At 35.5% G+C, this 27,204-nt stretch overlaps 1 long non-coding RNA gene across 1 annotated transcript in view; it reads right to left on the bottom strand.

The window, feature by feature from the left end:
• Positions 1-1,253: 1,253 nt before the first annotated feature.
• Positions 1,254-27,204, bottom strand: part of LOC137771580 (uncharacterized) — a 48,327-nt gene continuing 22,376 nt past the window's right edge. Inside the window, exons 2-4 of the long non-coding RNA XR_011075389.1 lie at positions 11,192-11,270; positions 1,477-1,589; positions 1,254-1,368 (exon numbers count right to left, since the gene is read on the bottom strand). This is a non-coding gene — a long non-coding RNA (uncharacterized lncRNA). The remainder of the gene's footprint in view (positions 1,369-1,476; positions 1,590-11,191; positions 11,271-27,204) is intronic.

The following is a 27,204-nucleotide window of genomic DNA, read 5'->3' as shown; positions in this document are numbered from 1 at the left end:
ATGATTGACCATATAAAAAGTTTCTCAAGCCTCACATCTTGAATTTGGTAATATCAAGTAAATTTTCAGGATTGTTTTCAAATTTGGAAATATTTCTATCAAGTTTATTTCGCATATGAGCTACAAATTTTCCAGGAAGTAAGTTCTAGTTATCTTTGTTTCAAATCTCATCTCTACTGTATTACTCACTTACCTCCAGTGCTAAGCACTATGGAATATGTTCACTCTACAGCACGACCTTTGGCTCCTCACCTGCATGTCAGTTTGCCAGGTGAGTGTCAGGCCCAAATATTAATTTTGGGGAAGAAACAGTCAATAGAAAAATATGTCTATGTTGCCTCAAACTTTATGGACTTTTAAATTGCAGGCTGAGATAAACAAGACATTTCACTTGGAGATAATACGTGGAAGGTCCCTATCACATTCCTTAGCTCAGGGTGGCACATAAATTTCAATTGCCTGACTTGCCCTTGGGTCTCAGATTTTTATGGGCTCTTATGTGTGCAACATTTTTTTTCTCTTATTTATCTGCCTTATGTGAATTTAATTATTAGACCAGCTAAAAAACCTAAAAGGGGCAAAAGGACATTTTTTACTCCTCTTCATATTCAAATTTAGCTTGTGCTTGGCTTAATTACAATTTAATTATGGAACATACAAATGCACACACTTATACACACACATTCATCGTTTTTAGGAACAAAGAGAGTGCATTTCATTGATTGAAAATTGACCTTACCAGCTAGTTACTATGAATCTTCAAGCAAAATTCATTGAGGACAAGAGTAGGGTATGCATCCTGTGCATAAGCTCTAACCATCTTACCTTTCCTCCCTTTCCTCCAAGCAATAGAACTCAATGAAGGAGGAGCTCTGTAACCTTTCACCAGCAGCCTGAAAGACCCCGAGAAGAGCATGTTAGGATAACCTAACAATTCATGAGCTACACCCTCTCCTACATCACGGTGGTGTGTTATGTTTCTTATATGCATTTTATTGAACGCTGCTACAAATCCTTTTAGGAATTAGGCAGGATATAAATTATGAGTTAAAATACAGACTTGTCTGGGAGTCAGAGGCTCCATATGACAGCTTTAATCTCACTGACTGTGTGACGTTTGGCTACTATTCCATGTGTCTGAGTTCCTAATATCAGGAATCGAATAGAACATAGAACACAGAACACTGACTATCAAACGCCGACATATTGTAAATGATATGAGAAGAATCATGACAACTTTATAGAAGTTTATTGCAACTTGGAAGCTCCTCACTGCCCACTGTCCGCATGAGGTATCCCAACTTCTGTTACTGTATCGATGTTTCACTCCCATCTCCGAGCAGAAACAAATTTAGCGCAGACTTTCTCCTATTACATAAACAGAGTTTATGAGGTAAACCTTGGTATATTTGTTTGCCTTTGCTACTTTTTGAATAGGTTCTTGGGTCAGTGAACAGATGGATCACAACTCTTTACCTGGCCACATGACAATCTGTTTTCATGCCAGCTTTAAAGGCCTTGAGGGGAATCTACTTCCATTTGTAGTGCGGATATTTGAATAAAGGCTGTTATCATCACCCTTGACAATCCTGTCACAACAACAGTAAAATATATTGTATTTAATCATCAGGAAATAATAGATCCAAGCCTAGGGAGCCATAAATGAAATTCATGGTTAGCAAGAGTCTGTAAGAGGCCATATCTTAGATATCATCTTTTTTTCACAAAATATTCAGTCCGGTCTTATGTTCAAAAACATCTGAAAGTAAGTCTCTCTATGTTGACTTTTTAAATTAAAATTAAATTATATCTTTTTTTTTACCCTAATGTTTCTAATTCAACACAAATTTACTAAAATCTAATATAAGCAGACGTTATGCTAAGCATTAGAAATGTAGGGATGAACAGGGCAGACTCTTTAATTTAAGTGGATAGTTGGCAACTGACAGTTGAAGAGGCAGAAAGGAATATAAACAGAAATTTACCAGAAATAATTAGGGCCAGAATGCAATACAAGGTGAGGCTATGATCAGAAAAATGGTGGCGATTTAATTCTGTTTGGGAGAGAGAGACAAGGAAATATCTTCAGAAAGGAATTAGTCTTATAGAATGAGGGAGATTTTCTCCATGGATACTGGAAGTGATTTAGGAGGGAATGGTAGAGGGGGCATTGCAGTCAGAGAATAACCATAGCAGAGATATGGAGGAGGGGGAGTTGATAGAAAATTTAGGGAATGATGGTAATTTAGTACCAGTTGTTCAACAGGGACGTGGCAAGTCAAAGGCTACTGAGGTTGCCTGGGACCATCTATAAAAAGATTTGTATACCAACCCAAGGATCTAGACAATGATGGCTCATACTAATTTTTAAGCAGATTTAGCAGACATATGTTGATTTTGCTTACCCAGCATTTGTCCCCTCTCTCCTATTATGCCTTTTTATGCTTCTAATTATTGCACCACAGTTATCTTTTGGAGACCCAAATTTTCCCCATTTACAGTCAACATGGTTCAGATGGAGAAGACGACTCTGGACCTTTGCTCCAAGAGTGGGCATGTGAACTATGCCTGTCAGCCGTAATATTCCACCTTCCTGGCAACAGTGATTCACTGAGGGATAAGTAAAAAGCATTTGTTTGTCCAGTGAGAATTTGATAGAGGGATCATTGAACAGAGCATAAAGGAGAGAGAGACTGAGTAATGACTGATTCATCCATACCTAAATCCAGAAATAAACCTGAAATTTTTAGTTTGAGTTGAATTTCTTTCATGTGCAACTAAAAAAAAAAGTCCTTATAAAAACATCATATAGTAACAAATATTTTTTGCATATATATTTTATAGAGATAGCTATCACTCTGACACCAAAAGGATTGATTTCCATAAAGGAGATTGGAGAAAGGGACATCAGATAATTAGTACTAGGGAAGATGGGATGAGAGCCTAATTTAGGGCAGTGTCCCTGGGATTGGGGGATGGAGACCTTGCCTGTTGTATTGTTCTTTCTAGGGTTACCAGCTCCTGGCTCAAGTCCTAGCACATAGGTGGTACTCAGCATTTACTGAACGAATGCCAAGGTTATGAATTCAAGATAGAGAAGCTTATGAGTTGTATGGGTAATGGTGAAGAAGAATAAAGAACTGAGTATGATATTTCTAGTGAGGACCAATGGATCGATAATTAATGGCATTATTTAAGCTGAGGGAAGAGGAGAGGAAACTAAAAGGGGTAGGATGGCATAGTGGCAAATGAAGAATACAGTTTTGCATATATAAGAGTCTTATCTTGTTGCTTGACTATAGTTGCCTAAGTTCAAGGCTATGTTTCATTCTTCTTGGCATCCCCAGGAGTTTCTAGGAAAATGCATGACAGTTGAAGAAATTAAACAAATATTTGTTTAAAAAATGACACTTAGAGACTTCTGAAGTTATGCGGATCTTATTAAGCATCCTATTCAGAATGGAGGTAATTAAACATATATATCTCACGTTTCCTTTTAAGATTGAGCTTTTGCTTTAAACTGTATCTAAAACCACTACACTTGTTACTGAAAAATGTACTCCCCTAGCATCCTTGTCTCTTTCACCCTGTTCTATATTTTTCTAAAGCATCTTCTAATATAAAATGTAATTTACCTCTTAAGCTTTACATTATTTTATTGTCTGTATCTTCCAATTAGATTGTAAAATTTATGAAACTGGTATCTTTGTTTATTTTATTTCTTGAGGTATTCCAAATAACTAGAACAGAGACTAGTCCGTGGTAAATACTCAATGATACTTGTGGAATAAATGAATCAAGTCGGTGTCATTTATTTATTTATTGAGGGTCTATACTTACTAAGGTTCCAACCCTGCCTGCCTCCAGTGGGCACTATCCGTATGATAGTCCACTTGAAGAGCATCCCTTGGAGTTACGCAGAACACAGCTGTCAGGGTTCTAAGGAGAATCTCTGCACAGGCACAAAATTGTAAGCTCTGTGAAAATAGGAATGTGTGCCTGTTTTGTTCTCTGCTATATCCTCAGATCTTAGAACTACTTCTGAAACACAATTGATACTTGTTAAATTACTATTTAGTAATAAATGAATGAATGAATGAATTAATTAATAATTGAGTCAAAACTCCATTATGAAATAATAGAAGGATGCAACTTCTCTGAGGCTTAGATTTGGTACATGTGAGACTAACAACAATTAGCAGAGTGAAACAGACACTAGAAAAGTCACCTATGTTTTTTTCAGTCAAATAATAGTCAAAATCAGTACAGCAAAAATAAGAGCTTATTATTCAGTTGAAAGAGTAATAACCGAGAACATCTAGCTATAAGTTTAATATTCTTTTTTTCCCTCATTCACTGAAAGTATACTTAACTCTAGCAGCCATAGGTGACGGAGGTAAAACAGGGAATATAAAATTTATAAAATGCTTATTTCTGAGCACAGATGGGGATCAAAAATAGAGAAATTCTATGAGCAAAAGCCACAAGAAACAGAATGCAATAAATATGCATTCTATGCTAACTCCTTGACATACTCTAGTGATTGCCAAAGAAGGTTTTGGGTAAGACTGACAGGTGCTTTGATTTCCTCTTTCAACTGTAATGAATAAATATAGAACAATATTAGGTATGCCCAGAAAAAACTTCTAGAAAGGAAAAGGAATGTACTAACTATGACACAAAGGTACATGTGGGCTCACACACACACACACACACACTGTAACAAACTATTTAAATTTAATGCCTGGATTTTGAATAAGATAGGGCCTTTAATTTTCTGTTTATGCTTATTCATGAGAAGGTTGCACATTCACGAGCAGGTTGCATTCAGTGAAGAAAAGTAACAGAGGTTGCAAATTTCTGTTTCTGAAACTTAATGACATGATGGAAAAGAATTGTGGCTTCCAGCTTTATAGTCTACGTCACTGATGGGCCACGGATATTACTCTATATTATACCCTGCCAAACAGTACATTTATTTTCAAGTTGTAAAACTGTTCAGAGCCTGGACATAAGCTAGGCATCAGCCTCTTTTCAAGCTGTTGTTGGGTTCATGATCCTTCTATAGTAAATGGCACGCTAAATGTGAAGCATCTCCCTTACAGGAAAATTTCTAACATTCCTGCAATAGACAGGATGGCGCCCCAAAGATGCTCATGCCCTAATCCCTAGAATCTGTGACTATGTAATATTATATTACAAAAAGAACTTTGCATGGACATATATACACTACCAAATGTAAAATAGATAGCTAGTGGGAAGCAGCCACATAGCACAGGGAGATCAGCTCGGTGCTTTGTGACCACCTAGAGGGGTGGGATAGGAAGGGTGAGAGGGAGGGAGATGCAAGAGGGAAGAGATATGGGAACATATGTATATGTATAACTGATTCACTTTGTTATAAAGCAGAAACGAACACACCATTGTAAAGCAATTATACTCCAATAAAGATGTTAACAAAAAAAAAAAAGAACTTTGCAGATGTAATTAAGGTTATGGATTTAAAATGGAAAAAAGTATCCTGGATTAGTCTGTGAAGCTAATGTAATCCCATGAACCTTCAGAACTTTCAGCAGAACTGTCTGCAACTAAGGTTGAAGAGGTGCTGCAGAAAGCATAAATCAGAGAGATCAGAAGTGTGAAAAGCTGTCAGTGGACATACCCTCACTGATGTGAACATGGAGAGAGAAATGTAACAAGGAATGCAAGCAGCTTACAGAGTTGAGAGAGGCATCTTGCAGGCAGCCAGCAAGAAAACAAGAACCTCAACCCTACAGTGCAAAGAAATGAATGTTTGGTAACAACCTGAATGAGCATAAAGTAGATTGTCTCTGGAGCCTACAGTTAAGAACCCAGGACAGAGAATATCTATATTTTGTCCTTGTGAGAATCAGAGCAAGGCAACCAGCTGAGCTCTTCCTGGAATTCTGAGCTGTAGCACTATGGTATGTTGTTTTAAGTTCTTAATTTGTGGCAATTCATTATAGCAGTAATAGTAAAGTAGAATAAATAGAAAGAATAAATAGAAAGCAAAAATTTAAATATAATGGAAGATTTAAGTACTATCATACCAACAACTACAGAAAATGTAAATGGCCTAAATATACTGATAAAAAGAGAGACTGGCAGAGTTGATTAAAAACACAAACCAACTATATGTGTCTATAAGAAACTCATTTCAAATATAACAATGTATTCCGGTTAAAAGTAAAAGAATTAAAAATATATACCATGTAACCATTAATTAAAATAAAGCAGTATTGGCTGTATCAATAGCAAATAAAGTAGAATTCAGAGAAAAGTACCTGAGAAAGAGGCATTATATCAAAATCAAAGGTATAATCCATTGGTTAGGCATAGCGATCTTAAATGTATAAGCAACAACAATAGAGCTACAAAATATGTGAAGCAAAAACTGATAGAAATGAAAGGAGAAATATAAAAATACTTATAGTTGGAGATTTTAATACCTCTCTCTTAATGATTGATAGAACAGCTAGACAGAAAATCAACAAGGATATAAAGGACTCACAATCCCATCAACAAACAGGATCTAATTAACACTTACAGAACCCAACATTCAACAATAACAGAATGCACATTCTTTTCTAGCGTACACAGAACATATATCAAGATAGATGATATCTTGGGCCATAGAACAAATATTAACACTTTTTAAAAATTGAAAGCTTACAGGGTAGATTCTCCAATCTGTATGGATTCAAACTGGAAATCAGTGACAGAAGGAAACAGGAAAATCTCCAAATATTTAGAAATTAAAGTGTTATTATTACTTCTAAATAATTCATAGGACAAAGAGCTATTCTCAATGGAAATCAAAAAATACATTGAACTGAACAAAATGAAAATGTAACATAACAAAATTTTCGGATGTATCTAAAGCTGTTCTGAGAGGGAAATTTACTGCACTAAATGAATAGAATAGTAGAAAAGAGGAAAAGTCTCTAATCGATGATCTATGACAGCCACCTCAAAAACCTAGGCAAAGAAGAGCAAAATAAATCCAAAATAAACATAGGAAGGAAATAGTAAATATGAGAGCAGAAATCATTCAAATTGAAAACAGAAAATCAATAGAGAAAATCAATGAAATGAAGAAGTATTGAAATTATTAATAAAATTGACAAACCTTTAACAAGATTGAGAAAGAAAAATAGAGAAGACCAAATAACCAATAAAGAATGAAAGCGAAGATATCACTGAAGAGTCTGAAGATATCAAAAGATAATAAGTGTTATAACAAACAGGTCTACTTGCCTCATTTAACAAATTAGATGAAACAGAACATTTCTTGAAAAATACAAAGTCCCACAACTCGTGCAATATGGAATAGATTATTTTAATAGCCCTGTAACTATTAAGGAAATCAAATTTGTCTCCCCAGAAAAGAAATCTCTAAACACAGATGGTTTCATTGGAGAATTCTTCCAAACATTTGAAGAAGAATTAGCACAAATTTTACACAACCTCTTCCAGAAAACAGAAGAGATGGGAACAATTGCTAGTTCATTTTATGAAGCTAGTATTTCCTTGATAACAAAACTAGATGAATATAGTACTAAGAAAGAAACTACAAACCAATATCACTCATGAATTTAGACACAAAACTACTGATATTTAACAAAACATTTACTAATAGAATTCAGCAATATATAAAGATAATTATACAAGATGGCCAAGTGAGATTTATTCCAGAAATTCAAGGGTGTTTTAACATTCAAAAATCAATCAATGTAATCTATCATATCAATACAGAAAAAAGCATTTGATAATTCAACATCCCTTCATGAATAAAATCCTCAGAACTATAAGAATGGAGTGTGACTTCCTCAACTTGATAAAGAACATCTACAAAAAAATCTAATGTTAACATTATACTTAATGATTAAACTGAACGCTTTCTCCCTAAGATCAGACACCAGGCCATGACTTTGGTTCTCTCCACTCTTTCTTCTTTTCTTTAATTTAAACAAATTTTTAAATTTATTATTTTTATTATTTTTGGCCATGCCACTTGGCACGTGGGATCTTACTTTCCCAGCCAGAGATTGAACCCGTGCCCCCTGCATTGGAAGCGTGGAGTCCTACCCACTGGACCGCTAGGGAATTCTGGTTCTCACCACTCTAAATCAAAACAGTGCTGGAAGTTCTAGCCAATATAATGAGGAAACAAAAGAAAATAAAAGGCCTACACATTAGAAAAATAGAAATAAAACTTCCTATTTTCAGATGACATGATTGCTTATGTGGAATATCCCAAGGAATCTAAAATAAAAGAAAATCCAAATAGTATTTTCATATACTAGCAATGAACATGTGGGCATAAATGATAAAAATATAATATCATTTACAATCACTCAAAAATGAAACGTATAAATCAAACAAAATCTCTATAAGACCTGTATGTTAAAAACTATAAAACACTGATGGAAGAAATCAAACCCTATCTAAATAAGTAAACATGTCATATTCATGGACTGGAAAACTCATAGTAAAGATGTGAATTATCCAAAAATTGGCATGCAGATTTAATACAATTTCTACCAAAATTTCAGCAAGGTTTTTTGTGTACATATAGACAAGCTTATATTAAAATGTATACGGAAAGACATAGGTCCTAAAACAGATGAAACAATTTTGAAAATGAAGAATAAAGTAGTAGAAATCAGTTTATTTGATTTCAAATATCTATCATAATTAAGACTGCATGATATTAACAGAAGATACACACATAGATCAATGCAACAGAACAGAGAAAGAAACACAAGAAAATATGCCCAACTAATTTTTGACAAAGGTGCAAAAGGAACAAAATAGAAGAAAGATAGCATTTTTAACAAATTTGTAAGTAATTTTCTGGAGCATATGTCCATCCGTAGGCAAAAGCAAAAGGAAAAAAAAAAAAACAAACCTTAAGTCTTATACCTTATAAATTAACTCAAAATGAATTACTTTTAGGAAAAAATATACAAAAACTAAGAAAATTTTTCAGGTTTTAGGGTTAAGAGTTTTTAGACTTGATACCAAAAGCCTGATGCCTAAAAAGAAAAATTGTTATATTGACCTTCATCAAATTCAAAATATTTACTCTATTAAGGCCTTAAGAAGATGAAAAGATGACTAAAGACTGGAAGAAAATATTTGTATACCATATATCTTAAAAAAAATTGGAACTAGACTATGTAAAGACTCTCAAAGCTCAATAGTTTTTAAAAAGGTAAATGAAAATTAAATTGGAAAATGAGCGAAATTAACGATGTGGTATCTCCAACAAGGTTTCAAATAACCACATTACATTATTAAAGAAGATATTTGTCTTTGTCCAGGTTACACAGAAGCAGATGCTGAGATGATGGTTAGCCTATAAGAAGCTGGTTGGAAAATGGGGTAAACAAAACAAGGAAGAGGAATAAATTCTGTTAATTCAAGGCCAAGTCCAAGCTTTAGTCTGATCCTGAAAGGGAGCTCAGGAGTATAAATTATGCTTCAAAGTTCGTCCCACTCAAAGCAGAAAGCTGGGATTTTATAATTCTGCACCAGTCATTCATTGGCCAACAGCACACGGGAGGGGAGAAGTAAAGCCCCAGGAACTTCTGAGTCTCTGCATTTATGACAAAGTGGATCTAGGAGCCCAGAGTAGCCTCAAAGAGTGTCCCAGGTGCAGATGTTAAGTAAGAGGAAAAGCACACCATGACTTGGAACAGTACACACGAAATGATAAGGGGAATCAATGAATTTTGGGGTAGAACACCAAACTGTGTCCACTACAGTGGCCATGGTAGGCTCATGGACAAGGTAAGATTTGGGCAAAGAGATGATGGGATTGAGGCACTGTAAAGTCCTAAACGTATTTAGAATTATGCTTGGCATATGTATGCTAAACCAACAAATAAATAGCCATTAGTACACTTAGCAAATGTCTTGCCATGTGAGAATCTATGAGGTGCCATGTGATGAATATCTAAGAATCTGTTTGTTTATTCTCTGTTTGCTCAGGTTCTGACGCCCAAATTCTATGATTTCTGCTGTGTGAGACATGGCCATTGTGGTTCTTTTCGAGTCGCATCCTCCTGGCAGCATTCTTAGTTAAAAAATATTATAAAATACATTAAAAATTAAAAAATTAACACTAAATAATCAATTCCCCTAAACTGGTACAACTAAGTAATTTCAAATTTAAGTTATTTAATATAGTCATATCATTTCTATAATATGAACATTATCCTCATTTTTACCAGTAAGAAAACAGAATTTTAGAGAGGATATAAAATTAACCTCAACTGAGAGACACAGCAGCTAATCACTAACTAGAGTCAGGCTTGAACTCCCAGCAAAAACTCTGCTCTTAATCACTTCACGGGACTGTCTCCAGCTAATTCTGAAATTCGAGGCATCACATAGCTGTGGGAGTCCTAATTTTCTTTGGCAGGAGCAATAGGATTTATTTCCTTTCTGTGGCACCACTCCCTCCACCTCTCACCCAAGAGACGTTTCCCAACAGAGATGGGTTCTTAGCTCTCAAATCTCTGCTGAGGACTTTCCTCTCCAGTTGACTCACTGGTGCCTTTCCACATGGCAGAATTTCCCACAATGCCATTGAACCTCCACAGGTTACCTTGTTGTCACTCTTTTTTTCTCCCCAACAGGAGTACATACTTTCTCTTCTCTTCTGAGTATCTCACAATTTGGCCATGAAACTGGCATCAAGGACACTCTTGGCTTCTTTTACCAAGGTTCTTCTCAACTCCCATGTGCCAACTTTCCCTGAGCTCATTTGCAAAGGATGGTGCATGCAAAAACGAGTTATATCCAGCAAAGGAAACAAGGATAGTTAAGAGAAAAGAGGGACGTATTAGTTCTCAGCGGAGATATTTAATATTAGATTATCATTTTATAACTGGGAAACAAGTATGCTATCCATTGTTAAAATAATACTAACCTAATAGCTGGGGAACACGGCCATCGCTCTAATATTACAAATAGAGAATAGATAGTTCTGAGAAATTTCCGTAAATGGAAAATGCAAAGTTAAAAAAGTTGAAAACAGCGCTTTAAGAATGTGCATCCTTAATTAACTGAATGAATACCAAAATAAATCATTTGGTTAAAAGCTGTCATAATTGATTACATGTGCCTGCTCTTAATTCCTTAGAATAATAGGAAAACTTACAGTGGCATCATTTCAAACACCACAGCATTGCACAACAGTGGTCTTGTGACAAGCGCAGCAAGATGTAATCCGGCTTTTCCTGTAAGAGAAAGGAAATGTACGATGAAAAAAACATGAGTCTCCAAAGCTCCTGTACACATTTAGCATGGTGAATCATTGTTGACTGTATTAATGCAGTCAACTAAATGGATAAGAAAGGCAATTCTGTAATACGTGCCTGAGATATGTCTTTTGGAAGAGCTTGATTTTCAGCAATGGGTTACGACTGTATATACTGAAACAATTTCCTACAATTATCAGCAAAATTGAATGTTCATTTCAGATTTTTTAGTTTGGACCAAGAGTAAAGTATAGCATGGTATAAGACTATGCTATGGTGTGAGACTGGCAGGGTTTGAATGCTATTTATGCTACTTGTCAGCTCTGTCATCTTAGTGAAGTTTTGTGAGCTTTCCCAACCTTAGTTTCCTTGTATGTAAAATAGGAAAGTAATAGTACATGCCTTCTAAGGTTGTTGTGAAAATTAATTGAGATAATGCATTGAGATAATCCAAATAGAATAATTAGTACAGTGTCCTGATGAGTAAAGCTCTCAAAAATGTTAACTGCTATAATTACCTGCTCTCTTTTCTCCTCTGCATACATCTCAACTATGCCAATAACATGAAGATCATATTGCACTTTGTATTTTGTCTCACCCTCTGTGAGCAACATTGCTCTTAAATGTGCAGCCCTGGATCAGAGACTACAAGTTATAAATTATAGGTCCTCCATTTACTACTAGGTCAGAATGGGAAAGTTATTTAGCCTCTTTTTAGTTTTCTCATTGATTTTAATAGACTATTTTTAGAACAGTTTTAGTTTTACAGAAAAATTAAATAGATAACATGTGATCCTCTTTATTTGCGTGTCTCTTCAGTTTTAGGGGCAGCAATTTTCCTTGTGACCTCAATTATCTGATTGATCTAGAGGAGTTGCTGCTTTTCAGTTTGCTCTTTTGCTTTTTTCATGTTGTGAGGATGGGAGTGATGATGTCCAAGCTCCTTTACATGTCGCAAAGGAAACTGAAAATCTCCCATTTGTTTTAACCTCTTGGAGCTCTATGCCATTCTTTACAGACTTGGAGCCAGCTCCTTAGGAATCATTCACACCACTGGACTCATGTCAGGCGCAGCCTTGATGCCTACCAGCCCCAGTGGTGTTAAAGATCTGTGGGATCCACCAGAACTGTTACCCAAGCCCTTACATTTGTCAGGCTCTCCAGGAAGCCAAGAGAATTAATCCCTGTTGAAAGTGTGTCCTAAGCACTCAATTTAAGTAATAAAAGCAGTAGACTAGAAATGGTCAATCTACGATAGAGATGCAGCCTCAGAATCCTTCTTAACCCAGTACTCTAAGGAGTCACTATCAAACCATTTGCTTTGGCTCGTAAGACTGAGCCGGTTTTCCATTCCTATACAAGAGGAGTCCCCAACCTTTTTGGCACCAGGCACCGGTTTTGCGGAAGGCAATTTTTCCACGGACAGAGGGTGGGGGGATGGTTCAGGCGGTAATGCGAGCGATGGGGAGCTGCAGATGAAGCTTCGCTCGCTTGCCTGCCGCTCACCTCCTGCTGTGCAGCCTGGTTCCTAACAGGCCAAGGACCGGTACCGGGGGTTGGGGACCCCTGCTATATAAGACAATATAAAGAAACAGAGCATGTTAATATAAGCGTTCATCCCCCAAAATGTTGCAGCCCAGGAGGCAAACTGAATGCAATTAGAGCACAGTACAAAGCACTCGTTTTCTTCAGAATAACACTAGGCTCAGGAAGAGATGAACTTCTAAATCTTAATAGCTGAATACAATAGGACTTTTTATTCACAGAAAGTTCAAGTTGTGCATTCCTAGACGGTAGACACTCTCCACCAAGCATGTTTTAGGAACCCAGGTTTCTGCCTTCATGTGGGTCTTCCATCTTCCTAAGTGTCCATGCTCATTAACAACAGGGGAGAAGGGAAAAGAGCTTGAAAGGTCACACTTTGGAGAGTTTGGGAGACAGACGGATTGAATGTGAAAATTAGCTCTACTCCTCATTACCTGTATAGATTTGATGAAGTGATTTAAATTTTCTGAAGCTATTTTGTCTCTAAAATTAGTGCAATAATACCTAACTCAAAGATGACAACTGAAATTAAAGAATGTGTCTAAAGTTGCTAAAAGGGGTGTAACACTCAATAACCATTCAACAAACACTAGCATTCTTCTCCTTTTACGTTTTAGTATAGTTCTTCACTAGATTGTGTAGACTGCATATATAGATGTGTCTACAAACATACACACATAAATACATATAGGTAACTTTCTGTATGTATTATAATTCAGAGCTTTTCATGTGGTTACTTAATAGCTTTCCAAAGCACCTTCAGATCCCTTCAATCTCAAAAATGTAAAAAAGAAAATAGGTGATCAGTTCTAAGCAAGTATACTGAAAAATGAAACTGTAATTTTTGTAAGTGAAAAATGATTATTTGTGATTTTATAAAGCTCAACTGAGTATATCACATTATAGTCTGGGAGGGTTATAAGGGAGAGAAAGGACCTGTACTGGTTTCTGAAGGATGGAGAAGATCCAGATACATAGCAGGTGGGGAGAAAAGGTCTTTCAGGGACTTAAAATTAGCCCTGTTCACAGCAAAAACATTTAGAATTGAATGTGCCAACTGCAGCCTGCCTGGTGCTACCCAAGACAGAGGCAAAAATTACACCCTCATTGCTCATCTAATATACTCAAACTCCATAAAAGAAAATGACTTGTTACTTGTCAGTAGCTGCTTTGATTATTTTTATTCATTCTGGTTCACATGTGAGCAGCTCTCTGGATACTTGATAGGACAGTATAAAGTCACTGAGATCTTGTTCTTTATGAATAATCTTTTTATTCCCTGGACAGTCATTTTATAAAGCAAGACTCATTACAGTACAGTACTTAATTCCAATCAAGTTTTCCACTACAGTTTCTGGGGTGTAAGTTCTGCTCAAGCCTCAATTTAGGGCTATTCACTGTGCCTGTTATGTCTCCAATTAAATCATGCATAGGGAACTATTTGGTGCATAACTTAAATCCCATGATGCAAATGATAACAAGTCTCAGATCCAGGTCTGATGTTTATAGCTAATGAGGAAACCTGTCACATAAGGGAGAATTTCCATGCTGAGAATGTGCTGTGATAGAGTGGGTATAACATAGACATGGGAATAAAAACTTCCAGGGTGAAAAGAGCTCTCTCACACATTAACTTGGACACTTAACTCCTTTATGGCTCAGTTTCCTTATATATAAAGCAGTGATATACGGATACTTAATATAAAGCTAATTGAGTTCATAATGAGCCTGTGATAATATTGATAAATATTTTTTGTATGTGGTAAAGCAAGTTGACATACAAGTTCGTTTGGTAAACAGATATTAAGTGGTTATTATGTACCAAACACTATGTCTAAACTTGGAAATACACAGAAGAAAAAAATCATGGTTTCTGCACTCAGAATTCTTATAGTCTAGACATGAATTCAGTAACAGATAATTTCAATTTATCAGGGGAAGGACCATTGTAACAATTAACACCTGGCTGCACAACTAGTAAGTGGTATACAGAGGCAATACGTCTAAGCCATCTAACTTCACAGCTCCAGGGTTAACCATGGCACTGCTCTGCAGTAAGAGAGATGCTACTCATGTGCTAGGACACTAGCAGATGTAAAACTCACCCAATCTTATTATTAGGAAGACTATAGAATATATTTATTATATATATAAAAAAAACTAAAATGAGTCTCATATAAAGAAGAAGAGAGGGGGAAAACGGCAGGCAGAAAAAAGAGAAATGAGAAAACCAAGGAAGCTGGAAATACGAAGGTGTGTTCTAGAAAGCTCAATGAGGTGTCTGAGGTGGGAATGTATAAGTTTCCTGTTGCTGCTGTAACAAATTTAGCGTCTCAGAACAACACAAACTTACTGTCTCACAGTTCTGCAGATCAGAGTCTGGGTGTAGCATGGCTCAGAAGGGTCCACTGCTTAGAATTCACAGTGCTGAAATCAGGGGGTCAGCAGAGTTGCATTCCTTTCTGAGTCTTTGGGGATAAATCTGCATCCGAGTTCATTCAGGTTGTTGCTCAAATTCAGTTTCTTGCTGTTAAAGGACTAAGGTCCCTGTTTCCCTGCTGGTTGTCAGCCAGGGGCCAGTCTTTGCTTCTAGAGGATGCCCACATTTTTTCTCATCCTTCTCGTTTGCCCTTCCCTCCTCTACTCCTTAAAGTTGCTTAAAACTGTATCTGGAACATGGTAAATACTCTAAAAATGTCACCTGTTTTTATTTATTTATTTACTGTAACACTGTATGAACAAATTACTAAGGAAGCCCAAAGGAAGAAATAATGACTCAGATGGCTGAAATAAATGAAGAAATAATAAATAATTGACATTTACTTAATAAATAAGGAAAATACAACCTGATGGGATCAAAATAGACAAAAACACTTATTTTCAAAAGAATAAATAGTGCAGGGAATGGATTCTTTTTTATTCTTGAAGTTCACAAGATGTCCTGTGGGAGTAGGAAAAAAAGGTTGAAAACAAAAATCAATAAGATACATTGAGATCAAATTTTCACGGTTCACATCAAGGCATCCACAGAAACCACATAGGGTCTATTTTGTTGAATAAGTAATATAACTGAATGGCAGGGCATATATTTGTATACAGAAGTGGGCTGTAGGAAAAAAAACAGGGCAAATTCTTTAGGTATAGATGTCATACTACATAATAAAGAGCTATCAAAGATTTATTGCAAATAGCTATACAATAAGGAATTGATTTTATCAATAAACTTTTAAAAAATACACTGAAATTTATTTTGAGTTCCTTCTGGAGTTAATATCCCTGGATACTTATTATGACACTGATTTACTCTATTATTAAAGATAAATTATTTAACGTCTTGGAATGTTTATTTACATTAAGAGCTTAAAATATTAAATAACCTGCTTGATCTTTTTGGTAATGTGATTCTATAATGTCCAAGGTAATAAAGGACTGAAATGTCTCTTAATGATTATTATCTAATTATCTAATTAGAAACACCAAGTTAAGCCTGCCTGGATGGGATAAGATACGGCTCAGAGCCCTGAAAGGTCATCAAACCCTCCACAAACTGCACCTGCTCATATTTTGCATTTTTGTAATAGAGTAAATATATGTTCCATTACTCTTGTAAACAAAGAGTTGAGCTGTCAATCCCCTTGAAAGTAACGCTGCAATACGTCACACTACATTTTAAATGACTTTGCTGCTTCTGACACAGAATTATTATTCACTTTACTTTTTTCTCATTAACATATCCCATAAACTCGGATGTGAAAAGGGAATCTCACTGATAGTGCCTCTGTGTGGCACAATTGTGGCTGTTATAAAGATGTGAGAAACAGGGCTTCCCTGGTGGCACAGTGGTTGAGAATCTGCCTGCCAATGCAGGGGACACGGGTTCGAGCCCTGGTCTGGGAAGATCCCACATGCCGCGGAGCAACTAGGCCCGTGAGCCACAATTACTGAGCCTGTGCGTCTGGAGCCTGTGCTCCGCAACAAGAGAGGCCGCGACAGTGAGAGGCCCACGCACTGCGATGAAGAGTGGCCCCCGCTCACCGCAACTAGAGAAAGCCCTTGCACAGAAACGAAGACCCAACACAGCCAAAAAAAAAAGAAAATAAATAAATTAAAAAAAAAAAAAAAGATGTGAGAAACAGATTAATCCCAACTCTAATGCTGGGACTGAGAACTAAGGAGATGCAGTCCCTTAAATAGTTAGATGGCCATGCCACAACTAAAGACTTTGTTCTTTTCTTCAATGCCTCTGAAAAAATTTATACATTTACAAAATTAAAATGACAGTTTATTACTGAAAAATGTTATTTTCTTATAGGTATACTTTAAGCTATAAAATCACATTCATATATAATCATGGTAATAGACATTCTTTAATTTGTTTTAAAAGGTCTAATATTTTATGTCTTGATGACAACCAACAAACTTCCCATTGAGCTAGTGAAACAAACAAATTGTGTATTACAATCTGCTGATACAGAATGTTAGGGAGTTAGTCTAGGAAAAGTAAATGCCATGAAGTGGGGTAGGAACAATGCCATCTTATAATTTAAAAAAAATTTTTGAAGAAAAAAATCTAATATTAACTTCTAATTTCATATATATATGTTATATATATATAAAACATAATTGTCAGACTATCCAAGAGAACTTCTAAGTAAAAAAATTTACAAATTATATTTTGACAGTTGGTTCATCACTGTCTAGAGGGAAAGACACAGTATAATGAGCAAAAGACAATTAAACTTGTCTGAGAAAATGAGAAAAAGTTCTAGGGACCCAGCAGTAGCTGTGAAGAGAGAAGAGACAAAGTATTCTACTTAAGAATTTGCAAATGCAACATCAAAAATAACAATAGAATACATTTTACAAGGATACTGGGAAAAATGGTGTTTAATATATACTTATGTACATAATAGGGAGAAGTTTAGAATGATATAGATTCATATTCCTAAACTTCAAACTTATAAGGTAAAACCTACAGTTATAAAATAGATCATCATCTTGCTACCACTTTGTTACTATCCCACAAAAATCACAAAATATAGTCTAGGGTTCAAGTTATTTAATAAAGGAATGCTATATATTTATATCTATAATGTTAATAAGTAAACATAGCTATTTATAAATGTTTTCTTTAAAATGAAACAAGTTTGAAATTCCAAATAACTTATCAGATGGAGAGTGGATAAACCTGCTTATGACTCATTCATTTAGTCAGATACTTTAAAATTTGCATTCAAATCAAAGCAGTGATTAAACAGAGGAAGCATAAGCTTCCCAGATGTTGAAAGGTAACTGATATGGACTGAATTGTGTTCCCCCAAAATTCACATGTTGAAGCCCTAATCCCCAGTGTAAATACATATGAGATATATTTAAGTAAGTAACAAGGGTTGAATGGGGTCATACAAACAGGGCCCCAATTCGATAGGGTTGTTTTCCTTATAAGAAAAGAACAAGAGACCAGAACACTGTCATATGAGGACACACCGAGAAAGCAAATTCATATGCAAGCCAGGAAGAGAGCTCTCACCAGAGACTGAATTCTGCCTGAAACTTGATCTTGGACTTACCAATCTCCAGAATTGTGAGAAAATAAATTTCCGTGGTTAAGCACCATTGTCTCTGGTATTTTGTAATGGCAGTCTGAGAAGACTAATAGAGCAACCATCATGAGGTAATTTAAATGTGGTAACTCTTTAAAATCATACCAAGATGACATACCCGCCTCTGTAAGCTGAAATAATCAACTTTTTACAAATTAAAAATCAATAAAAATAGAAAATATAGTGATGACTATATCTAATATAGCTTTAAAATTTTACTTGAATTTCTTATAATCTATGTGGAGATGTACTTATAGGTAACAACCTATATACAGCTATTTAATAAAAGATGTACAATACATAAAATAGAAAAAAAATTCAGTTGATTATTTTTTAAATTACAAAATGTAAAATTTCACGCAAGCAATAGAGGAAGTTTGGGCTTATTTATTATAGGAATCAGCATTATACTTGAATTTCCTTAGCTTCAGCTGATTACAAAATCTTAGTAACAATATATTTTTTAATTAAAGTACTTCCTTATGTCAACAAATATACTAACATGTTTAGGCACTTCCCAACTCTTACACATTATATATGACTACTAGGTTGCTTGTGCATGAAAGAGAAGTCTTACGCAAATCCCTGTGGGTATTTGATAATATGCTCTCTGGAAACAGATTATTCCTGAAAACATGTATGTCTTTCATCTGATCTCCAATTAATTACTTTCAAACATCTTTCAAATACACAGCCTTTAGGTAAGTGTGGTATTATCTGTCACTAGAAAGGTTGTGAATGCAATTATTCATCCATTTTATTGTAAATCATGACCTGTACTCTTCTTGAACTTTCCATGTCTATAAAAAGAGAATACATGTTTCAATTATGAAATCATTAAGGTATAAGCAGTGTATCATATACTCCTTCCCTACCCTCCATGAGAAGGTTCTTCCTGAGCACTCTGCTTTCTAAAGTGTCAGTGAATGTAATTATCTGAAATTTACATTTCCCAAAGACATTTACTTTTCAAAACAAAGCAAAAGCTTTAGTTACCGGTTCTTATAGTGGCAAAACATACACTTCTTTAGGGACGTCTCAATATCTGGAGTAGGAAACAGGAAGCCTGTCGCTCTTAAAAATCTGCCACTGCAACGTGAAATCATCTGGGTCTATGTACGTTTTCCATAACACTTTCTTAACTTTGCTGAGTTCACCTTCCTGACCCCAATTCAGATTACACTTCTTTAATTCAATTTATGTGTGCATCATGGTGTAAATTTGGCATCCTCCCGTGGACCTGATTCTTGAAAGCCTGTTACAGTCCAATTATCACAATCTAACTCCTTCCTTGGATGCTGATATTCGGAGATATGAAGTCCCGTATTGTTAACAGTTTTAGGGAACCAGCTCCACTTGGCTGGCAACACATGGTCATTCTTTGCCTTTACCTGAGTGAGCTCGCTTTAACCCTCATGTAAGGTGGGTTATAGCCTCAAACCTCTCCTTTATTTGAGAATTTTGTCCAGATCGACAAGGCCCATTCATGGCTTTTCTTCTAAATAGGAGCAAGTGCGCATTTGACCAGCCTCCCTGAATCATTTTGTTGTAATTCTAAACAACTATCTTGAGCTTTGGGAAGTAGTTTGCAGACTGGCAACTATCTTGAGAAAAGGATGATAGGTTGAAGTGGGTAGGAGTGATTGGCTGGAAGGTGAGCTCTGGCACATACCTATTCTTTCATCACAACAACAGGGACATTTGAGAACTTGTCACAAACTAACTGAAGAAAAGGAGCTGGTTATCTAGCCTTGAAGTGCACAGAGTTAAAGAGAAATCAATAACAAATACAGTTAAATAAAGTCAATTAAACAACAACAAACATCCCATCTTTATTCCATGAAAGCTCTGTGATTGTAAATTAGATGCCACTTTAACTTGTCCTTGTAAACAAGAGCAACATTTTTTTAACTGATAGTACAATTATATAATATGTACAGCATATCAGTTAGAATATGTTCAGTTGTAAGTAACCCAAAATTCAAGTGCAAATATTCTTAAACCATAAAGTGAATCTTCTGGTTCATGTATCTGGCAATGACAGAGATAGGGTAAGTTTCATTTTGGTTTTGATCTAATTATGTCATTAAAGGCCCAGTTTCTTTTTCTCTGTTCTATCTTACTAATGCTATCATATTTGAGGACTAGCTCTGCATTTGATTCCACAGTGGCTGCCTTCAGCTTTGCTGTCCAAATCTATAGACAGTAAGCTTCTCTTTTCTACCCCAGGAACAGAAATTCCAGTTTTCATCCATTTAGGTACCTGCAGATGAACCAGTCCTTATGGTGGTGGAATAGCATGCCATGGTTGACACAGACCTAGATAATATTTTCAAATTGTTTAGGCCAATCAGGGCCCAATGCTTAGAGCTGAGCATGCACCTTTTCCACATTCCCTACAAGATAGAAGAGGACGGGTAGGCCACCAACTCTTCACAATATACCATATGTACACATAGTTGGTGTTACTAAAAACATTTGTTGAGAGAAATAAATGAATTTATTAAACTGAAGGCTGTTAATATAATTGGACTTTACTATCTTTTCCTCCTTAGTGAGAGATGAGGGGATAATTTTGATACTCTGTTAACATTTCTGTTGCAAATGAAAACTGTATGTAGGTACCAGATTCAGAACCAGAAAACTGGAAGTTGAGTTCTATGGCTGACTCTTAGTAACATCATGGGCAAAGTAATTCATTCTTCAACTTCTATTTCAACCTCCCTAAAATGAGAAAATCAGAGTTCATACCAAAAGTGGGGGAGAAGGGAAGAAACTGACTTCTATGTATACACTGGTCTTTTTGTTAAACAATTTTAAATGCACCTTACTTTGAAGTAAATATACAACTTAAATTTAACAAATAACTAGTTCTTTGGTCAACTCTTTTACAAATAATGTGCTCTCAGTATATGCTTAAAATTTTTTGTTGCATATGAATCATATTATCTCCTAACAGAACAATTTTCCTGCAGCAATAAGTTATATCTTGTATTGAGTGAAACATGGTTAAAAGTATGCTCACTTCCATTTTTCATAAATAGACTTCTAACTTCAATATTATAGCAACTTTGATTATATATGTCCTTGAGTGAGAACAAGTAGTTCTAAAGAGAAAGGAGCCTTCAGACATTTTATAGAACATGGAAGAATTTTTACCTGTTACCTAAAATATCTCAGATTGATAGGAGGAGAATTTACTCTGTCCACAAATACTTACAGTAAGATGGCAAAGGCATTCTGACTCACAATTCATGCCTCTACAGAATTAAAAGGGCTGTAAATTTTGATTTACAAATTTTGAATTTTAATCTATACGTTTACAAATACGTAAAACAGCAAACTAAGATGCAGTAAGCACAATTATATTTCATAGATCCCTTTTTTTTAGGCATGCTGGTTAAGTGTACAGTCTCTGAATCATAAAGAAAAGATTTGAATCCTAGCACACTATCTCTTAATTTCTTTGAGAAATTGATGCTTTACTCAGTATAACACATGAAGATAATAGGATATACTTTATAAGGTTGTGATTAGGTTTAATTATATCTAGATATAGATAGCCCTATATGTCGTGTTATATAGTAGGATGCATCAAATAAAAAATTAGTAATTGTAGTTTTACTGTCTGATAAACAAATAAAAGTGTTAGAAAAGCTTTTCTCTAAAAGTAGGAAATAAGGCAAAGTGACTTTGAAGATAATCTATATGACAAATTAATTTCCTTGACACCTGAAAATCAATTCACTTTTATATTATTGAGCTCTGATTATTCACTTACTCACTGGGCACGAGTCATGCTATGGGAGATGTGAAAAGTGCTAAGAAAATCCCCATTCTTTCAAAGAGCTCAGAATCTGATCTGGAAGCTGCGCTTTCCCTGAAACAAATATCATGCTTAATGGAGGCAAGGTGTTTTGGAGAAATCAATCCTGACTGAATGATTTGTCATTAATAATTTCAACAACACAAAGCCATCGATTGATAGATTTCTGTCTTTAAACCATTCCTGTCTTAAGGACTATGTTTTCTATTTACAGGGAAATAAATATAGGAAGGCCAGTGAGGACTTTCTGATAGTTATAAAAGCTTCTGTGCATCCTATTCTGGAGGAAGCTTATTTCTTGCATATTTTATTGCATTTGCTGTTTAAAAAGAAAAAGAAGAAAACATTTAAGCATTCTTTATTTGAACTTTTTTTTGCACTTTTTAATGCAAAATTAATTCCAAATAATTTTTAAATTCATTTCACATCAAAAAAATGGCTGATAGATAAAAGGAGTTTAAAAATACATTTTTAAGAACATATCTAAGCAAATTACTTAAAATCATTTTTTTAAGCACAGATGATAGACTTGGGCTGAAGTGGACCCAGTCTCAATCCCTGTCTCATGAATGTTATGATAAATTATTAAAACTAAATTGTGGTTTAAAGATAATTCCATGTTGAAGTTGGAGCACTCAGCCCAAAAGGAATGGAAAACTGATGCTTGATATTCTTAGAAGCTGAAGCAGTTTCTCCCCCCAAACCTCTAGAAAAACTGCTTTTACGAAGAAAAACTTATGATTTTACATTTGCTTGTATGATTTCTCTTCAAAATGTCATCAACAGAGGTGCCATTTTGCAACAGAATGTATTCTCTTTTGACCCCTGGATAGAGTTCTAAAAGGCCCATTTTGAAGCTTTCTCAATTTTATAAGTTAGAATGTTGTGGCGTTTGTAAACCAACATTAGACAGAAAAAGCTCCTTTTCCTCTTTTGCTCAGTTCCATCAAGATTATCCTCTCCTGCAAGACCAGCCAAAAAAAAGTGAGAATACATCAAAAGTGATCTAGCTTGATATGAGTATCTATACTTCTATGAATACCTATAAGACTAATTATAGAGAATGATATTATATTTGCAGAAATTTAATAAATTGATTAATATTTAATGTAAAATGGCTTTTATTATATTTTTATGCTGAAATTATTTTCCCAAGAATATGTGAATCCAGTAAGATATAGAAAGTAAACAATGACATTCCCTTGGGATTCAAACTGATTTAATCTGTAGTTAGTGAATTAATAATGCAGTGGTGGCAGAGAACTTTAATAAATGCCTTTCCAGTAAAAGCATATACAAAGGTAACATTAATGCCAGAGAAATGCATGCTGTTGGTTTGACTTTAAGAGCTGGGTATCAAAATACTGAGCAGCCAAATATTGCCATTATGGGAATATTTATCAGCTTGAAATTGTTTTGCCAAGACTGATTACAAGTGCTGTTTGTAGCTTCAATTTAAGGGACAGATACCCAAGGAACTTAACACCCAAACTGATTAATTCACCCCATCTTTAGCAAATTGCAGGTAAGTTGATTTGGCATACACAACAGGAATATCTTAATGCAAATGTGGCCTCTTCTATTTTCCTAAGGCATCCCTAATTAGAAATGATATTATTATTATATTAATAAAGGAAAACTGGGATAATCATTTCATCTTCATTTCTGCAGAGCAAATATTTTATTTTACAGTCTCAACAGAGTGATGCTATGTTACACTCCAACTCCAGCACTGAGAGATACTACTTCGAAAGAGTAAAATCCACAAGACTAGAATAATAAAGAAGTAACTGGACTATTCAAATCCACCAAGCCATGAAGTCAATTGAGGCACCTCTCTGCTATTAAATGACAAAGAATGTCTTTTGTTGTTGTCATTATTGTTATTCTTCTTCATGAGGTAATACACCTACTTTCCTTCAGTTCCAGGCCCCCATCTTTGAAGTCTCCTGATTGGAAAAGAAAGATGTTTCTTTTATTTTCAGCTCAGTTAAAAATAATCTTGGTGATAGGATCCTGATTGGGATGGGGGAGGAGAGGCAGTCTGATTACTTTAACTAGGGTAGAACTTTCAGAGAGAAACAATACCCAATTTAAAAGTTCTTCGTACAATGCCTACTGTATAGTAGTGCTTAATACATGTTAAGATACTATTAATATTGGCTCTCAATATGGGTAGGGAGAGTACAGCCATGTGTGGAACTGGCAATCAGAAACTTTAGGTTTTAATCCCAGTTCTGATGTTGGGAATGTAATTTGGGGAAATTGCATTGCCCCTCAGAACTTCACATTTTCATTTGTAAAATCACCTCGAAAGATACCACATACTCACTGGGGTTCTCTCCTGAGTGAGATAAATATTGCCTTTATTGCCCATTCTAGTCAATAAATGCCAATTCAACCCCCTTTCCCTTTTATGAGTTTTGGGGTATCAGCCCAATTCTGACACAAGTGGTAAAACCTTGGGAATTCACCAAAACTCTGTTTCCCCACCCATCTAAGGATATTGTTATCCCTTCCTGATAAAACTGCTTTTTAGACAAAATGTAACAGTGCATTTAATAATACTTTATGAAGTTAAAAGCCCTTTTTAGATGCAAGGGCTTACCATAGTAGGTGGAAATTGTTCCAGTTTTCCTTCGTCACTAGAGACCTTTTAAAAAGCTAACTATAACTCAGGCAGCAACTGGGAACCAAAAACTAAAAAAATGCATTCCAAGTGCGTATAACTTGATACTATCTTGGTGCTATCTAAGATTAATAATGGATTCTAATGTCATTATGTAAATGATTAATGCTATAGAAGTAGATGGTTAATGTGATTGAACCTATTTGGTAAGGAATAAAAATGACTGGGAATAAGTATGATCGTAGCTAAAGCCCGCAGACGCTACTTCTGCTGGAGTCTGAGAAAGCTTTCTTCTAAAATGCTATGTGCTGGAACACTTTCAAATGCAGCTGATCTCTTCATTCATTTTATATTTCTATTCACATGATAAATTAATATCTTTCTTTTCATCACATCTATGTAAAACTAGGAAAGCCTATTCTTCACAAATAATACTAATCCCCCCCCCAAAAGAAAAACTTTTCAAAAAAAGAGACTACCAGCTACAACAAGTGAGATTCGAGAAATAAGTTATGTAAATAGGACCATGGGGGAACATAAGATTTTAACAGCAGCAGGATTTAATGATAATCACAAGGACTTATATTTTTAAGGTCTATAAGGAAGAAAGAAGAACATATACTGAAGGGAAAATGTTCAAAGTCACATAAGTCACATTTCATGATAAACTGTTATTGAGTAAATCTATCTCTCATTTGAAGAATTCTCTGCAAGGAGAATAAAAAGTGCACTGGTTGAAAGCAGTAAATGATTTAGTACAGAACAGAAGAGGCTCTAGAAGAAAAGTGATACTTAGCATTGAAATATGGCCAAGCTTGATGAATAATGGCAGAAAAGCAAGCTGCCTTCTCTCTTTTTGAATGATTTATTTTATAAAGCATTCTTTCAGGTAAGTCTTTCTGTCACTGATTGACTATGCAGGCGTCACATATAATAAATAGGCTGTCCCTCTGTATATTTGCTAATTTGGTTACTTCAACTACACATGTTACTGTTCAGCTTTTCTGAAATTGACCTATATTTAGAAATTTAAAATGGGGATTTTGGATACAAGAGACAACCAGATGTGTGTGTGTTTGTGCGGGGGGAGGAGTACTTGATAAGTTCACCACACATCTCTGACCAGCTTGGAGTCTGCAGGTTCATTCAGGAGAGACCTGAAAATGTCCAAGCTCTGTACCAACCCCAGAGGACTGGGTGATAGCTGACACACATAGGAGAGACTGGAGAGGGCCTGCTAGAAAGCGAAAACTGGAGTAGACTCATATCCTGCCTGAACTTTGAAGGTGCACCCAACACACATAGAGTTACATTGGTAGTGTGGAATCTTTATTGGTTCAAGGTGTGTTTGAACTCAATCTCTGACCAGTCCTTGGCTTACAACAAATTATGCTGACACTTGGGAACAACCTCTAAAAAAAAAAAAAAAAGAAAGAAAAGAAAAGAAAAAAGAAAACTCTGGAAACCCCAGAGGCAGCATGATGTAGGGGAAACAGATTCCATAAATGAGATCTGGGCCAGGTGGGTTATTTACAAAGACAAGAAAAGATAGCAGCAAAGCAGCAATGACAGCCTCATGTAAAAAGCAAGCAAAATCTAGAACTGCTGTGACATACAATCTAAAATGACTAGCTTTCAACAACACCTATGAAGCATACAAAGAAAGAGAAAATGCAGATCTACAAATAGGGGGAAAATAGCAATATGGTGGAGGGCTGAGCCCTTAACTTGTGAGATCTATGCCAATTCTGGGTAGTCAGTGTCAGAATTGAATTTCAGTACATCCAGATAGGATGGAGACACAGTACTACCAAATAAAGCTTGGAGAAGTATCAAGATGAAAATGATGTTTTCTAAATATTCACTGGACAAATTTATAAGCTGTGTTAGTTAGAAGTGGAAAATGGAAGTCAAGATCTAGAAAAGCAAAAGTTAGTTTAAGCATAAATATGAGATAATCAAGGCCTGAATCCCCTACATCTTAGATACCGATTTAGATCCTATAGGACACATCTTTCTCTACATTATCCACTTGTGCTATCCAAGCCACCATGATAACTGCTTTTGCATGAACACAGACTAATACTACCTATACCTCACACCTAGTGGTTTGTTGTACCAGCTCCTATGAGCTCCTAGAGCTGAGAGTTAAATATCCGGGAACATTGAGAGCCAGTTGTTAAATCATCAGTAGCTTGAAATTGGCTTTGGTGGAGGTGTTTCTGTAACACAGTTAAGGCAAATGCAATCAATGCTATACTTCAGGGCTTTCTTCTTTTCTTTTTCTTTCTATACTTTCACTTCTTTCTC

The sequence above is a fragment of the Eschrichtius robustus genome, chromosome 11 (genome assembly GCF_028021215.1).
Source record: "Eschrichtius robustus isolate mEscRob2 chromosome 11, mEscRob2.pri, whole genome shotgun sequence".
Classification (NCBI taxonomy): domain Eukaryota; kingdom Metazoa; phylum Chordata; class Mammalia; order Artiodactyla; family Eschrichtiidae; genus Eschrichtius; species Eschrichtius robustus.
The sequence above is the reverse complement of the archived record's forward strand: the minus strand, read 5'-3'. Positions and strand labels throughout refer to the sequence as shown.